General features: G+C 43.4%; 1 protein-coding gene and 1 long non-coding RNA gene across 5 annotated transcripts in view; both read right to left on the bottom strand.

Annotated features, from left to right (window-relative positions):
* Positions 1 to 9,433, bottom strand: part of LOC124501507 (uncharacterized) — a 40,742-nt gene extending 31,309 nt beyond the window's left edge. Inside the window, exon 1 of the long non-coding RNA XR_006959776.1 lies at positions 8,276 to 9,433. This is a non-coding gene — a long non-coding RNA (uncharacterized LOC124501507). The remainder of the gene's footprint in view (positions 1 to 8,275) is intronic.
* LOC124501496 (cationic amino acid transporter 3-like) overlaps positions 1 to 13,986 on the bottom strand; it is a 42,364-nt gene extending 28,378 nt beyond the window's left edge. Inside the window, exons 1-2 of one of the 4 annotated variants that reach the window (XM_047065724.1) lie at positions 13,965 to 13,986; positions 1,230 to 1,321 (exon numbers count right to left, since the gene is read on the bottom strand). The gene's annotated coding sequence lies outside the window, so the exon portion shown is untranslated. Of the gene's footprint in view, positions 1 to 1,229; positions 1,394 to 13,126; positions 13,170 to 13,964 lie in introns of those variants that run through there. The other 3 variants (XM_047065723.1, XR_006959774.1, XM_047065726.1) reach the window with 3 other exon arrangements.
* Between the last annotated feature and the right edge of the window lie 4,296 nt (positions 13,987 to 18,282).

Raw genomic sequence — 18,282 nt, forward strand, 5'->3', positions numbered from 1 at the left:
CTCTCCCTACCATGGCTCACTAGCCCATGCAGTCCAGACTTAGCCATCCTCACAGTCTAAGAGGTCAGAGACATCAGCCTAGCTTCCCAGCCCAGAGCACTGGGCCTCTCTGTCTTGGCTCTCAGCCTCATCTTACTAGCTGCCCAGGGCCTCCCACAGGACAGAGCCCTGGTCCTCCATCTGGGTTTCAACTCAGTGTGCAGCACACATAAAGGGTAGAGTGTGTGACTCACTGTATTTTTTTTCGTGATCTGTACAATTTATGCACAAGACAGGGACCAAGCCTGGGACCCTGCATCCCCTAAAAATATAGGTATATCTACAAAATATAGGCAATGTATCTCCCCATAACAGGGAGAAGACAGTTAGGGAGCCTCTGAGATCAGTGTGTGTGAGGGGAGAGGGTTCATTAGTGTAGGGGCTGAAGACACCACTGGTAGGGATGGGGGTTGCATAAGAGACTTAGAAATAGGTCAAGAAGATGGAGGAAAGGGTGACTTCAGGCCCTAGGAACCCAAGAGCCAAGTGTAGAGGACAGGGCATAGAGCAACAGAATGAAGGCCACATAGAAGAGGATGAAGCTGTCAGACCAGAAAGGGCCAGAGGGGTGGGGAGGAGCCCAACCCTCTACCCACTTCACAGCCTCCAGGGTGGTCCACAGCCCCTGTGGGGACTGTGGGGAACTAAGAAAGAAACCCAAGGGACATCATTTGAACCTAAACTGTACTGTGAGGTTTAGTGTCAGGAAAGCAGGCAGCTGGAGGGAATCCATCTTTAGTGGGGCAGTGCTTTCCTTTAGAGATCCCAGGGCCCCTGAAGGAGCCAAGATGGCGCAACTGCATGGAAGTTTTTTTGTGTGTGTCTCACACCCATGAAACACAGCCAGATCAATAGTAAACCATCCTGCACATCTGGAAAACCGATTTGATGATAAACTCAACAATCTGCACAACCTGAACCACAGAACTCAGCAGGTATGTGATACAGAGAGGTGAACTGGGGGAGAGAGAAACCACAGAGGGCAGAGTGCTGTTTTTTGTGGAGAGAGGATGGAGATGGGGGAGAGTATGGGAAAAGCACCCCCCCCAAAAAGCAGCTGGAAAGTGGAAAAGTGGAAATAGCTGCAGGGATTGAACTAAAAATGGAGAAAGGAGAAAGGAGAAGGTTTAAATTCCATTAAGACTCTATAAACAGGGGAGCACAGAGTCTGAAACACCACATCTCATTACCTGGTGTGCTCTGGAGGGAAGGGTGTATCCCCAGGAGCAGAAAGTGAGGTCCGAGGGGTCCTTGGGTCACACAGGGAGAGGTGGTGGCTCCTCTGCTGGGAGGACATTTGGTAGAGGCTGGGTAGCTACCCCACAGGCAAAGGTGACAGCAAACCCCAGAGAACAACCACATCAGCTGGTGCTGGAACAAGGACATTAAGGGGGAAGCCTGGTGACAGATGTGTCTTGTGATTTTCCATAATCCCTGAAATGTTGCTGCTACACGATCATGCAAACTTTTTCTGGAGTGGCTGGCACCAGCCACAGTCTTGGGATTGGCAGCAGCATGGGCCTGTGAAAGTTCCTAGGTGCAGCCAGCACTTGGCCATTGCTCTGTGAGACACTCCTACAGAGGGGCAGAACGGGTCCAAAGCCACAGTCCCTCAGAAGTAAGGGGGCGGGAAAAACAGCTGCTTCTGAAAAAAAACTCAGGAGGGAGGTGCTGCCTGGGAGCCTGACTGCTTGGTCATGGACAGTGTAAAAGTGGGGAGTGGACAAAAGCCAGAGACAAAGGATGGGTGTCCGATTGCTGATTGGGAGAACAGAGTTCCAATACTAGAGAATGGGTAGCTGGGTGACTCCATTTTCACCCCTCTCGTGCATGCCATGCGCACCTACAAGCACCACAACAATCCACCCCAATAAGCTAAGCAGCGCCATCTCTTGGAGAATGGAGCCAATTACACTAAGACCTGCACAATGGGGTCAACCTCACACTTCAGGAACACCATAAGTCTCTCCATCTGCTTCACTTATGGACTATAAAGTGCTTCATAGTTTGACATCTAGGGGACAACGATGCAATACAATCGTATTTCAGTCTGTTCAGTGGTCCCTCTCTTCATTTTTTTTCTTTTTGTTTTCTTGAATACAGAAATAGAAAAAAATATTTTTATTTTCAGTTTTTATTAAAAATATTTCTCCTTAATTTTTACTGTTGTTGTCAATTTTTCAAATTCTATTTTACTTCCATCATTCCATATTATTCTACTTCATTGTATTCATTTATTTTTCAAATTTTCATTTTCCTTTTTTCCCCCTTTTGTTCTCTAATTTATCAAGCTTCTTTCAATGCCCAGACCAAAACACATCTAGGATCTACCATCATTTGTTTGATTTGTGTGTGTGTGTTGTTTTTAAGTTTTTAATTTTAATTGGTTTTACCTCATTGATTCCTTTTCTCCCTTCAAAATGATGAAACAAAGGAATTTACCCCAAAAGAAAGAGCAGGAAGAAACAACAGCCAAGGACTTAACCAACACAGATGCAAGCAAGATGTCTGAACCAGAATTTAGAATCATGATAATAAGAATACTAGCTGAGGTCAAAAATAGATTAGAATCCCTTTTTGTGTAGATTAAAAAAAGTAAATCTATTCATGATGAAATAAAAAATGCTATAACTGAGCTACAATCTCGAATGGATGTCATGGCGGCAAAGATGGAAGAGCCACTGCAGCAAATCAACAATATACACGACAAATTTATGGAGAATAATGAAGCAGAGAAAAATAGGGAGATTAAGGCAAAAGAGCATGATTTAAGAATTAGAGAAATCAGTGACTCATTAAAAAGGAACAACATCAGAATCATAGGGGTCCCAGAAGAGGAAGAGAGAGAAATAGGGGTAGAAGTGTTATGTGAGCAAATCATAATGGAAAACTTTCATAACCCAGGGAAAGACACAGATATCGAAATCCAGGAAGCAAAGAGGACCCCAATTAGACCAACAAAACCCAACCATCAACAAGGCACATCATAGCCAAATTCACAAAATACTCAGGCAAGGAAAGAATCATGAGAGCAGCAAGGGAAAAAAATCTTTAAACTACAAGGGAAGACAGATGAGATTTGCAGCAGACCTAGCCACAGAAACATGGCAGGCCAGAAATGAGTGGCAGGATATATTCAATGTGCTGAATCAGAAAAATATGCAGCCAAGAATTCTTTATCCAGCAAGGCTGTCATTAAAAACAGAAGGAGAGGGGCGCCTGGGTGGCGCAGTCGGTTAAGCGTCCGACTTCAGCCAGGTCACGATCTCGCGGTCCGTGAGTTTGAGCCCCGCGTCAGGCTCTGGGCTGATGGTTCAGAGCCTGGAGCCTGTTTCTGATTCTGTGTCTCCCTCTCTCTCTGCCCCTCCCCTGTTCATGCTCTGTCTCTCTCTGTCCCAAAAATAAATAAACGTTGAAAAAAAAATTAAAAAAAAAAAACACAGAAGGAGAGATAAAAATTTCCCACACAAACAAAAATTAAAGGAGTTTGCGACCACTAAACCATCCCTTCAAAAAAATTTAAGGAGGACTCTCTGAGGGGAGAAAAGATGAAAATACATACATACATACATACATACATACATACATACCAAAAGCAAGAAAGACTAGAAAAAAACAGAGAACACAACCAGACATTCCAACTCAACAAGGAACATAATGGCAATAAATTCATATTTTTCAGTACTCACTGTAAATGTCAATGGACTAAATGCTCCAATCAAAAGACATAGGGAAACATAATGGTAAGAAAATAAGATCCATCTATATGCTGTTTACAAGAGACCAACTTCAGACCTAAAGACACCTTCAGATTGAAAGTAAGGGATGGAGAACCATCTATCATGCTTAATGGTCAACAAAAGAAAGCTGGAGTGGCCATACATATATCAGCAATCCAGACTTTAAAATAAAGACTGTATCAAGAGATGTGGAAGGGCATTATATCATAATTAAAGGGCCTATCCACAAGAAGACCTAACAATTGTAAATATTTATGCTCCAAATGTGATGGCACCCAAACATATAAATCAATTAATCACACACATAAAGAAACTTATCGACAGTAATATTGTAAAAGTAGAGGACTTCAACACCTCAATTACAACAATGGACAGATCAGCTAAACAGAAAATCAACAAGGAAACAGTGGCTTTTAATGACACACTGGACCAAATGGACTTAACAGACATATTCAGAACATTTCATCCAAAAGCAGAGGAATATATATTCTTCTCCAGTGCACATGGAATGTTCTCCAGAATAGATCACATACTGGGAAATAAATCAGCCCTCAGAAAGTACAAAAAGTCAAGATAATACCCTGCATATTTTCAGACCACAATGCTATGAAACTCAAAATCAACTACAAGAAAAAATTTGAAAAGATAACAAATACTTGGAGACTAAAAAACATCCTACTAAAGAATGAATGGGCTAACCAAGAAGTTAAAGAGGAAATGAAAAAGGACATGGAATCCAATGAAAATGATAATACCACATTCCAAAACCTCTGGGACACAGCAAGGGCGGTCATAAGAGGGAAGTATATAGCAATCCAGACCTTCTAAAACAAGGAAGAAAGGTCTCAGATACACAACCTAACCTTACACGTTAAGGAGCTGGAAAAAGAACAGCAAATAATACCCCAAACCAGCAGAAGACAGGAAATAATAAAGAGTAGAGCAGAAATCAATGCTATCAAAACAAACAAACAACAACAACAACAACAACAACAAATAGAACAGATCAATGAAACCAGAACCTGGTTCTGTGAAAGAGTTAACAAAATTGATAAACCTCTAGCCAGTTTGATCAAAAAGTAAAAGGAAAGGACACAAATGAGTAAAATCAAGAATGAAAGAGGAGAGTTCACTACCAACACAGCAGAAATACAAACAATAATAAGAGAATATTATGAGCAATTATATGCCAGTAAAATGGGGAATCTGGAAGAAATGGACAAATTCCTAGAAACATATACACTACCAAAACTGAAACAGGAAGAAAGAAAATTTGAGCAGACCCATAACCAGTAAAGAAATCGATTAGTAATCAAAAACCTGCCAAAAAACAAGAGTCCAGGGACAGATGGCTTTCCAGGGGAATTCTACCAAACATTTAAGAAAGAGTTAATACCTATTCTCCTGAAGCTGTTCCAAAAAATAGAAATGGAAGAAAAACTTCCAAACTCTTTCTATGAAGTCAGCATTACCTTGATTCCAAAACCAGACAAAGACTCCACTAAAAAGGAGAACTATAGACCTGGACCACTTTCTTACACCACACACAAAAATAAACTCAAAATTGATGAAAGACCTAAACGTAAGACAGAAAGCCATCAAACCCTCGAGGAGAAAGCAGGCAAAAACTTCTTTGACCTTGGCCACAGAAACTTCTTACTCAACACGTCTCTGGAGGCAAGAGAAACAAAAGCAAAAATTAACTATTGGGACCTCATCAAAATCAAAAGCTTCTGCACAGCAAAGGAAACAATCAGCAAAACTAAAAGGCAACTGATGGAATAGGAGAAGATATTTTCAAATGACATATCAGATAAAGGGTTAGTATCCAAAATCTATACAGAACTTACCAAACTTAACACCCAAAAAACAAATAATCCAGTGAAGAAATGGGCAAAAGATATGAAGAGTAGACACTTCTTCAAAGAAGGCATCCAGATGGCCAACCGACACATGAAAAAAATGCTCAACATCACTCATCATCAAATATGAATGGGAAAGACAAATCAAAACCACAATGAGCTACCACCTCACTCCTGTCAGAATGGCTAATGTTAACAACTCAGGCAACAACAGATGTTGGCGAGGATACAGAGAAAGAGGATCTCTTTTTCATTGTTGGTGGGAATGCAAGCTGGTGCAGCCACTCTGGGAAACAGTATGGAGGTTCCTCAAAAAAAATAAAAATAGAACTCCCTATGACCCAGCAATTGCATAACTAGGTATTTATCCAAGGGATCTAGGTATGCTGTTTTGAAGGGGCACATGCACCCCAATGTTTATGGCAGCACTATGGACAATAGCCAAAGTATGGAAAGAGCCCAAATGTCCATCAATGGATAAATGGATAAAGAATATGTGGTATATATATATATATATATATATATATATATATATATATATATAATGGAGTATTACTTAGCAATCAAAAAGAATGAAATATTGCCATTTGCAACTACGTGGATAGAACTTGAAGTTATTATGCTCAGCAGAATTAGAGAAAGACAAATATCATATGACTTCACTCATGTGAGGACTTTAAGACACAGAACAGATGAATATAAGGGAAGGGTAGCAAAAATAATATAAAAACAGGGAGGGAGACAAAACATAAGAGACTCTTAGATATGAAGAATAAACAGAGGGCTACTGGAGAGGTTGTGGGAGGGGGGATGGGCTAAATGGTTAAGGAGCATTAAGGCATCCACTCCTGAAATCATTGTTGCACTATATGCTAACTAAATAGGATGTAAATTAAAAAAATAATAATAAATTAAAAAAATAAATAAATATAGGCTTTAAAGAATTCATTAAAAAAAAAAAGAAAAGAAATACCGGGCCCTGTGTGTGTGTGTGTGTGTGTGTGTGTGTGTGTACCTGATATGCAGGGAGTGGAGAGGAAGATGTGAGTCTGAGGCTTCAGAAGTCCAGGTTCTGTCTGGAGGTAAGACTATTGGGGGAGATGTACTCCCAGATCCCCTGCAGCCCCAGCAGACAAAGCACATGACTGCAGGGACAGAGGGTGGCCAGCACTACCACTACAGGTAAATGCAGGCTGGACTTTGGGCAGCCTCCATCCTCCCTGGGATTGACTTTGCTTGGTCCAGTCCACAATTCACATGGCTTCCTGTGTTCTGGGTTCAGTCCAGTACCCACCCTCCCTTCTTGTCCACACTCATGGACATTTCCTGTGTTCAGAACTTAGAGCACTTGTTAGGCCGAACCATACGAAATTCCTGATATTTAGTTGGATTTGGTTTATACTGTCTATTAATTTTTCTTTTCTCTCTTCTTAATATCTTTTTGACTCCAGGCTAAGGCGACAGGGGAGCAGACTGAGGAAGGACAAATAACAAAAGCTAATGTTTATTGAGTGCCTACTATGTGCCAAGTATGTTGCATCCTGACCACAGCGCTAATTCTCCCTACAGTCTCAGGAATTATTTCCTGTTGCCCCTCCAATTATTTCCCACCTTTTACAGGTGAGTGAGTCCAGGTGAAGAGGCTCCGTGGGAGGAACAGGGCTGGGATTCCAGCTCAGCCCAGGACCTCCTGCTTTACCACAGCCCCCCACCAACCAGGGGAGTCCTGGCAGAGACTGGGAGTCAGAAGGCAATGCAGGCAGCTACACAACAGGAAGGGGGAGGAGGAAACAGACCAAAATGGAACTCTGGATGGGGCAGAAGAGCCCCCATGGAAGGAGTGGGGGCAAAGCCCAGAGATCACACCTGAAACCAACATGAAAAAGGGCAATCTAAGGAAGAACCTGGGCAGAGACACACCCAAGCCTCTGACCAGAATTGTAGGTAGTGGTAACCATGGGCAGAATGCAGTAGTGTGGACAGAGGACCTGTGGGGGGAGGCCAAGGCAGGTGTAGACAGAGCAGAAGGGTGGTCACAGAAGGAACCCTGCTATAGAGTCTAGGGCACTAGGTAGAGAGTTACAGTAGAGGCATGGGTGACAAGGATAAAGTCCATGCAAAAGGATGAAAAGCAAGAGCGGGAAGCAGAGACCCTGTGGGATGGATGTGGGACTGAGACACAGGGTTAGAGACAGTGCTCAGAGAGGGGGAGCAGGAGTCAGCCTCAAAGAGCACTGGGGAAGGTGAGGATGTGGGAAGGCTTGAAGGTGAGGGTGGGCATGCGCGCAGGCACACACACACACACACACACACACACACACACACACACCCTTCCAAGAAAGGAGCAATTGGCTCCTAAATCCCAGTGAGCATCCCCAGCCCCATATCCCCAAACCCTGGGAGGCTTTTGGAGGTGACGAAAGGCAGGGCCACAGTGCTTGGTAGAGGGTGGGGAGAGGGACATCATGAATGTGTATGTCCTTCTGTGCCTGGCAGGCCTGTGGGTACCTGAGAGTGTGTGTGCATGTGAGTGCACCTGCTCCAAGGAGCAGCCTGTGCCTGCAGGACTCTTTGTCTGCCTGTTGGCCACCTGGGTCTTCTTGAGCCCCCTCTCCCCCCAGGGGGACTCTGTACCTGGTGTACAATTTTCTGGCCTCTCTGGACGTAGCTGTTTCCCATTTTGTTGTTTGCCTTTTCAGGACCTCAGCAGGGATGGATGGAGCCAGTGGAAGGAAAGAGACAGAAGGTGATGCTTGGGCAGCCAGGTCTCCCCCATCTCCTGCAGACACATGCACACACACAAACACATACACAACATACCCCCATGCACACATGCTTCCCTCCACTGCGTGCAGCCAAATAAAATACACAAGATGCACCTGACATACCATTCACATGTTACCATAAGGAGACACACAAATGAACAAAGGCGCTCAGACATACTGACATACCAAACACCCACAAAGATGGAAAGACAGGCACCTGGGACACAAAGCCACTTGGCAGAAAGTGACCTGATATATATCTTGCCCCCACCCCCAACACACACACACACACACACACACACACACACACACAGAAGACATACACACTTGGGTACTCCTCCATGCCATTGTGCCAATACACATCTTAGGGCACCCTCCAGAGTGCCCCAACACCTCTCCCAGCAAATTCAGAACCTCTAGCCTAGCCATAAGATCTGCGCCTCTCCACTCCCTTTCATGCTGGTTCCCAATCCAATTTATTCCAGACCACCAATACAATCTTCTACTTGCCTTATGGTTTGCTCATCCTGCTTCAGAATCAACAAAGAGAAGTTCTCTTCCTCTTTTCCCCCCTCTGTCCAATGTCCTGTTAGGTTTCTCTTTCTATACCCCACTCTAGAGTCCCCTCCTCCAGGCAGCCTTCCCTGATGAACTAACTGGCCTTGATTCTGAATTTGTCTTTGTCCTTTGCATTTGTTGGTCTGTGCTGACTGTCATTAGGTAACTTTGCATATCAGTTGGCAGGGAGGGAACTGTAAGCTCCTAAAGGGCAGGACCACTAGACCCAGTATTTCAGGCAAATGCAGTTCGCACCCTCCAGTACCAGGCTGGGAATGTTCCCGGAAGCATTTCACAAATGGACAGGAACATTAATCTGGGCTCCAGCAGCCACCAGGAATGTCTCCCTCTGTCACATGCTGCAAGCGTCTCCTTCACAATGACCTTTCAGAGACATTTTGGGGGAGGGCATATCCTCCACTCTGTCTTCCTACATTCACCTGGTTTTTAACTAGAAATATGGCTTCCCAGCTGGGTCCTCACCTTATTCTCCAGCCTCGGAGAAAACTTGGCAATTCTGAAAAATCAGATCCACCCCAAGGACAAACATGTGTCTCTGGTGAGGATGCTCAGGGCTGTGCTGCAGGCTGTGAAGCCAATCCCCGCAGAGGATACCAGGTGACCAGGCACCTGCAGCAGCAGTTGTAAGTGCTCCCATGAAGAAGATGCTTGTGTGGAATAGGTTCACTGTACTTAAAACATGAGAGAGAGAAGGTCACCCTAAAAAGCACTCACTGCCCACCTCCCCACCTCCCACAGGGTTGTTTCATCCAAACCCAGCCTCTCTGGGAAGACAGGTGCCCTGCTTTCTCCCCCTTTCCCCTCATCTGCTTCTCAATGGCCTCTCTCTCCCTCCCCCTCTCTCCCTCATGCAGTGAGAGGCTCCCTACCTTTCCCTGTGTCTCTATACACCAGCCTCCATCACATTCCTTCTCCTGATCTGTCTCCCTCTGTCTTCTGCCCACTTCTCTACTCCCTGTTCCACTCTCAGTTTCTCTGCCTCTGATCTCAGTCAGGGCTCTGCCAATTCTTCTCCATCTCAGTCTTTCTCTAACTCACATCTTGTTTCTGTTCTCCCCCCTCCACCTCCACTGCTCAGAGCAATCTTGCAGAGGGAGGGTGTGGGGTCTCCTTCAGCACCACAGGACTAGGTCATATTGTATGGATCTCTAAATTGTTGTGTTCCTGTCACACACACACACACACACACACACCAGCAGCAGCAGAGACCTTGACTCAGAGTCTGTATCTCACTCTCTTCAACCTCTACCTTCCCTTTCTCACTGCCTTCCCCTCTGGCCCCCACCTCCTTTCCCTTCTCTGTCTCCCTCTCCCTCCCTCTCTGTGCACTTCTCTATTGCCTCAGCCCTGGCCCCATGTCCATGGATCTGTCTTTGGATCTGGGTTCATGGCTTTCCCACCTCCTGAGCCTGGGCCTACTCATGTATCTGTGACCATGTGTATTTCCACTATCTCTGGCCTCTGGGTGTCTCTCTGTGTCTGTCTTGGATCTTTCAATCTGCTCCCTGGATGTTCCTCTCTTCCCTCTCTCCTGCCTCTGAGTTTATCTCCCTATCTCTCTATTCCACTTTGGACTGTCTACCTCTCTTGACTCTGTGTCTTGGTCTCTTGGACTTTCCAGGGTGCCCAGACTGTCTCTGCCTTCTTGGTCCCACTCTGTCAGTCCTGCTTTGAATTTATTGGGCCTTGCTGTCCCTCTCCCTGTCCCTGTGTCTGTCTGCCCTCTTCTCTGCCTCCCAGTGCTGCCCTGCAGCTCCTAGGGTGAGCTATTCAGAGGGAGCAGAGGGGACTGTGCATGCAGCCCTTCATGTGAAAGATGAAAGGCTGGAAAATTAGGATGCAGCACAGGCTCTGACTACAGACCTCTGCTCCTCATCAAATATTCTCCAGGACTTGAGATTCGCCTCACCTCCCTGCCAGTTGGCCTTCACCCTCCCCAGTTTATCCACTATAAGCCACTGGAAATTCTGGGAGGGCACTTAAAGTCCCCGTAGGCCAGGTATCTATGAGTCTGGAACATTCTGTGAGAAGAGGAATGAGGAGAGGCAGGAGGCCCATTGCAGATGCTTTGCCTAGTGGGGGGAGGGTGTGTGTAGAACAGAAAGACTGAGAGCTTTGCCTCTGCATCCCAGGTGAGAACTGCCCAGCTGCTCGTTGCACCCCTCAGACAGGCACATGTGGGGCAATGAGTCCAGGAAGGAGATGTGGATGGTCTTCAAATAAGGGAAGGGGAACAGAAAATGTGTGTCCCTCTAAAATCCCCTATGACACCTGTAACTCTTCCTTGTACATAAGAATACTCAATAAAGTCCTTGGATCATATTTTACCAGATTTCCCAAAATAAGTGCCTAAATCAATGGAACTCAATCCCTTTCAGTATTCCTTCCCACCCCCACCCCCACTCACTCACCCCCAGCAAGTCAGTATCTGTCCCCAGGACAGTTTCCCCTGCCAAGCCTTCCAAGCACCCCAGTGATCATGGGATCCCAGCGACAATCCCAGTCATTCCAATCCCTCTTTCTCCATCACTTACCTTCTGTCCCTCCCTCTTCCTCACCCCCTTACCCACCCAATGCAACTTTGCTCCCTGGATGTCTCCCCAAAGACAGGCAGTCACTAATGAGCACTAAGCACTAGAAGGGGAGGGTCAAGGGCAGCCTGGTTGGTGGGAGGGGACTCCAGAGCTAGCAGATAAGGAGTCACGTCAGCATCTGTCAAATACATCATCTCCCTCCAGCATCCCTGTCTCTTGTCTCCTGGCTCCTGCCAATCCATCTCCCTGCTGAGACTGAGGGACTGGGCTCAGGTGCAAATTCTCAGAGGCCTAGACACATAATTCCTGGTCTGCTCCAGACCCATTTTCTCCAGAAATGTCACTAGACCATGTTGTCTTTCTTTGAAAACTCCCAATGACCCTGGGTAGCTAAGGTTATAGATGGAACCCAGGGAGGAAGAGAAATTGCTCTCTGCTCAATATGTTGATCTCAGCTCCTTGTCTCTACCACATATCCCCAAAAGCCAAAGTTAAAAATCAGGCAATAGTAAGGAGGGTGAAATCTCAGGAAGACTTCCCCAGCCTTTAAGAGGTTGTGAATGCCTCCAGAAACCAGGGGACATGAGGGGGAAAGGCACTCTTGGAGGACTATAGATCACTTCTCCTGATTCATATGTAATTTCCACCAGGTGGCAAGGAACAGGGCCTTGAGCACTTGAGGGGAACCTTCTCAGCAGGACCTGCGAAGGGCTTGATGGCCACAAGAGGGCAGCATAGGACAGCTCTCCAAGCAGAGCCAGCCCTGGGCCCTGGGTCCTGAGATAGGGCAGGGCTGCCCAGGCTGGGTAATCCTTGGTACCAGCAAATTCCCATGATTTTCTAATTCAGAAAACCGTCCTGCAGCACTTACCACTGGCTTGCTTTATTACCTTTGGCTCCTAAAACGCCATCACCCACTCCAGTCCCCTTCATTTTACTGGTCCCCAGTATTTGGGCTGATGGCAAACAGAATGGCTTTCCCTTTATGGTTGTACAGCAGGTGACATCCCAGCTCACACAAGTGTTGCTTCACAAGGTCCCAGCTGATAACTAGAGCCAGAATTGGAACTACGTTTTCTTGATTCCTAATCCAGGGGTCTTCCAATTGGTGCTGCTACTCCTAAAAAAGCATACTTCATAGACACCAGGGGGAAGCCAGCTCACAGCACTTGGTTTAAAAAACTCACATCAAGGGAGGACCCAAGATGGCAGAACAGCATGGAAATTTTCTGTGTGTCTCGTGTCCATGAAATACAGCCAGACCAACACTAAACCATCCTACACACCTAGAAAACTGAGTGGAGGATTAACACAACAATCTGCACAATCTGAACCACAGAATTCAGCAGGTACGTGGCGCAGAGAGGTGAATTTGGGGAGCAAGAAGCCACTGTCGGTAGGTAACGGCTTTTGCGGGCGGAGAGAGGACGGAGACTGGGTGGGGGGAGAATACGGGAAAAGCACCCCTCCCCAAAAGCAGCTGGAGAGAAAGTGGAAAATTGGAAACAGACACAGGGACTAAACTAAAAAGGGAGAAAGGAGAGGGTTTAAATTCCATTAAGACTGTAAACAAGGGGAGTGCAAAGTGCAACTCCACAGCTCAATACCTGGTGGTGCTCTGGTGGGAAAGGCGAATCCCCAGGAATAGAGTGGAGTCCGGGAGGTTCTCGGGCCACATGGGGAAAAGCGGTTCCACTGCTGGAAGGACGTTTGGTAGAGACTGTTGAAGCCACCTGGTCCCAGCAGACCCCAGAAGGCAGCCACATTCGCTGGTGCTGGAACAAGGTCTTAAGGGTGAAACCTGGTGCCAGATGTGTGTCGTGATTTCCCATAATCCCTGAAATGCTGCTGCTACACTATCTCGCAAACTTTTCTTGAGTGGGCTAGCACCTGGCCACAGTCTCGGGGCACCAGCAGCAGCAGCAGCAGAGTCCAGCAAGCGTTTCTGGGTGCAGCCGACATTTGGCCATTGCTCATTGGGCCATTGCTTGGTGAGACCCTCCCACAGAGGGGCAGAACGAGTCAAAGCCACAGTACTTCAGAAGTAAGGGGCCGGGGGGAATACAGCCTCATCTGAGACAAAACTCAGGAGAGAGGTACTGCCTGGGCCCTGGTCACGGAGAGTGAAAAAGTGGGGAGTGGATGAAAGCTGAAGACAGAACGGATGCGCGATTGCTGATCTGGGAGAACAGCCTGGATAGCTGGGTGGCACCATTCCCCACCCCCCCACTCCCACGCATGCGCATAGGCACCTACAAGCTCTGCAACAATCCACCCCGGTAGGCTAGCAGCGCCATCTAGTGGAGAGCAGAGCTGTTACACTGAGCCACGCCCAACTGGGCCAACTTCGCTGTTAAAGAATGCAAGTCTCACTGCCAGCTTAGCTTATGGATTATAAAGCACTACATAGACTGACTTCTAGGGGAAATGAAATTTCAGTCCTACTTCAATCTGTTAGCAGGTTCATCTATTCAATTTTCTCTCATTCTTTCTTCTTTTTTTCCTCTTTCACACTTTTTCTTGAATACAGAAAGAGAAAAAAATCATATTTATTTTCTATTTTTAATAAAAACATTTTTATTTAATTTTTATTGCTATATTTTTTACTTTTGTGCATTTTTTTCAAATTCTATTTTACTTGCATCATTTTATTTTATACTCCTTCAATGTATTCACCTTTTCAACTTTTCAAACAATTTCCTTTTTTATTTTTTCTTTTTTTCTCTTTTTCTTGAATGCAGAATGAGAAAAACTTCATTTTTACTTTCAATTTCTATTAAAATATTTTACTTAATTTTTTACTATATTTTTTGCATTTATGTAAATTTTTTCAAATTCTATTTTACTTCCATCATTCTATTTTAGTCTACTACAGTGTATTCACTTTTTCAAATTTTCAAATGATTTTCTCGTTTTTCTTTTTTCTTTCTTTTTTAATATTTTTTCTCTTTTTCATTTCTTTTTTCTTAAATACAGAAAAACAAAAATTCATATTTATTTTTAATTTTTATTAAAAATATTATTCTTTAATATTTTTCTACAATATTCTTTAATTTTGTGTATTTTTTTTCAAATTCTACTTTACCCCCATCATCTCATTTTAGTCTACTTCAGTTTATTCATTTTTTCAAATTTTCAAATGATTTCCTTTTTTTTCTGCCCCCCCCTTTCTTTTCCCTCTAATCTGTCAAACCACTTTCAATACACAAACCATAACACACCTAGGATCTAACATCATCTATTCGATTTTCTGTGTGTGTGAGATTTTAATTTTTAATTTTAATATTTTTATTAATTTTAATTTTTAATATCAATTGTTCTACATGAATTCCTTTTCTCCCCTCAAAATGACAAAATGACGGAATTCACCCCAAAAGAAAGAAAATGAAGAAATGACAGCCAGGGATTTAACCAACACAGACACAAGTAAGATGTCTGAACCAGAATTTAGAATCACGATAAGAATACTAGCCGGAGTTGGAAGTAGATTACAATCCCTTTCTGCAGAGATAAAAGAAGTAAAAAATAGTCAGAATGAAACTAAAAATGCTCTAACTGAGCTGCAATCACGGATGGATGCAGCGGCGGCAAGGATGGATGAGTCAGAAGAGAGAATCAGCGATATAGAGGACAAATATATAGAGAATAATGAAGCAGAAAAAAAGAGGAAAATTAAGGCAAAAGAGCACAATTTAAGAATGAGAGAAATCTGTGACTCACTAAAAGGGAACATCAGAATCATAGGGGTCCCAGAAGAGGAAGAGAGAGAAATAGGGGTAGAAGGGTTATGTGAGCAAATCATAGCAGAAAACTTTCCTAATCTGGGGAAAGACACAGACATCGAAATCCAGGAAACACAGAGGACCCCCATTAGACTCAAGAAACCCGACCATCAACAAGACCTATCATAGTCAAATTAAAAAAATACTCAGGCAAGGAGAGAATCAGGAAAGCAGCAAGGGACAAAAAGTCCCAAACATACAGGGGAAGACAGATCAGGTTTGCAGCAGACCTATTCATAGAAACTTGGCAGGCCAGAAAGGAGTGGCAGGATATATTTAGTGTGCTGAATCAGAAAAATATGCAGCCAAGAACTGCTTAGCCAGCAAGGCTGTCATTGAAAATAGAAGGAGAGATAAAAAGTTTCCCACACAAACATAAATTAAAGGAGTTTGTGACCACTAAACCAGCCTCCACAAGAAATTTTAAGAGGGACTCTCTGAGGGGAGAAAAGATGAAAGATATATATATATGTGTGTGTGTGTGTGTGTGTGTGTATACACATGTAACGTATATACATATATATATACACATATATATACATGTATATACACACATATACATATATACACACATATATAAGCACATACATACATATATACATGTATATACATATACATGTGTGTATGTATATATGTATATATATGTATGTGTATGTATGTATATATGTATGTGTATGTATGTATATATATGTATGTGTATATATATATATATATGTATGTATATATGTGTATCTTTCTTTTTTTTTTATTTTTTTTTATATATTTTTTTTCAACGTTTTTATTTATTTTTGGGACAGAGAGAGACAGAGCATGAACGGGGGAGGGGCAGAGAGAGAGGGAGACACAGAATCGGAAACAGGCTCCAGGCTCTGAGCCATCAGCCCAGAGCCTGACGCGGGGCTCGAACTCCGGGACCGCGAGATCGTGACCTGGCTGAAGTCGGACGCCTAACCGACTGCGCCACCCAGGCGCCCCTATATGTGTATCTTTCTAACAAAGATTAGAAAGGACCAGAGGACCAGAGAACACCACCAGAAACTCCAACGCTATAAGCATCATTATGGCAATAAATTCATATCTTTCAGTACTCAATCTAAATTTCAATGGATTCAATGCTCCAATCAAAACACATAGGGTAACAGAATGGCTAAGAAAGCAAGATCCATCTATATGCAGTTTACAAGAGACCCATTTTAGGCCTAAAGACACCTTCAGATTGAAAATAAGGGGATGGAGAACCATCTATCACGCTAATGGCCAACAAAAAAGCCGGAGTAGCCATACTTATAACAGACAATCTAGACTTTAAAATAAAGACTGTATCAAGAGATGCAGAAGGGCATTATATTATAATCAAGGGGTCGATCCACCAAGAAGACATAATAATTGTAAACATTTATGCACCAAATGTGGTAACACCAAAATTAATCACAAACATAAAGAAACTCATCGATAGTAATACCATAATAATAGGAGACTTCAACACCCCACTCACAGCAATGGACAGACCATCTAATCAGAAACTCAACAAGGAGGGACTCTTAAAAACAGAACAAACTGAGGGTTGATGGGGGGTGGGGGTGGGTATTGAGGAGGGCACCTGTTGGGATGAGCACTGGGTGTTGTATGGAAACCAATGTGACAATAAATTTCATATTTTAAAAAAATCAACAAGGAAACAATGGCTTTGAATGACACACTGGACCAGATATCTTCAGAACATTTCATCCTAAAGCAGCAGGATATACATTCTTCTCCAGTGCACATGGAACGTTCTCCAGGATAGACCATATACTGGGACACAAATCAGCCCTAAGTAAGTACAAAAAGATCAATATCATACCATGCATATTTTCAGACCACAATACTATGAAACTTGAAACCAACCACAAGAAAAAATTTGGAAAGGTAACAAATACTTGGAGACTAAGAACATCTTACTAAAGAATGAATGGGCTAACCAAGCAGTTAAAGAGGAAATTAAAAAGTATATGAAATTCGATGAAAATGATAACACCACAACCCAAAACCTCTGGGACACAGCAAAGGTGGTCATAAGAGGAAATTATATAGCAATCCAGGCCTTCCTAAAGAAGGAAGAAAGATATCAGATACACAAACTACCTTACATGTTAAAGAGCTGGACAGAGAACAGCAAAAAATACCCAAAACCAGCAGAAGACAGGAAATAATAAAGAATAGAGCAGAAATCAATGCTATAGAAACCAAAAATCCAGTAGAACAGATCAATGAAACCAGAAGCTGGTTCTTTGAGAGAATTAACAAAATTGACAAACAACTAGGCCAGTTTGATTAAAAAGGGAAAGGAAAGGGCTCAAATAATTAAAATCAAGAATGAAAGAAAAGAGATAACAACCAACACAGCAGAAATAAAAGTAATAATAAGAGAGTATTATGAGCAATTATATGCCAGTAAAACGGGTAATCTGGAATAAATGGACAAATTCCTAGAAACATATACACTACCAAAACTGAAACAGAAATAAATCGAAAATTTGAAGAGACCCATAACCAGTAAAGAAATTGGATTAGTAATCAAAAATCTCCAAAAAAAACTAGAGTTCAGGGCCAGATGGCTTTCCAGGGCAATTCTACCAAACATTTAAGGAAGAGTTAACACCTATAATCTTAAAACGGTTCCAAAAATTAGAAATAGAAGGAAAACTTCCAAACTCATTCTATGAAGCCAGCATGACCTTGATTCCAAAACCACACAGAGACCACACTAAAAAGGAGAACTACATACCAATTTCCCTGATGAACATGGATGCAAAAATCCTCAACAAGATATTAGCCAACTGGATCCAACAATACATTAAAAAAATTATTCACCATGACCAAGTGGGATTTATACCTGGGATGCAGGGTTGGTTCAATATCCGCAAAACAATTAACATGATTCATCACATCAATAAAAGAAAGGACAAGAACCATATGATCCTCTCAAAAAATGCAGAGAA

Source organism: Lynx rufus, unplaced genomic scaffold, assembly GCF_022079265.1.
Source record: "Lynx rufus isolate CCGP_SWC_20201006 ecotype Redwood Valley unplaced genomic scaffold, mLynRuf1.p SCAF_7, whole genome shotgun sequence".
NCBI classification, from domain to species: Eukaryota; Metazoa; Chordata; class Mammalia; order Carnivora; family Felidae; genus Lynx; species Lynx rufus.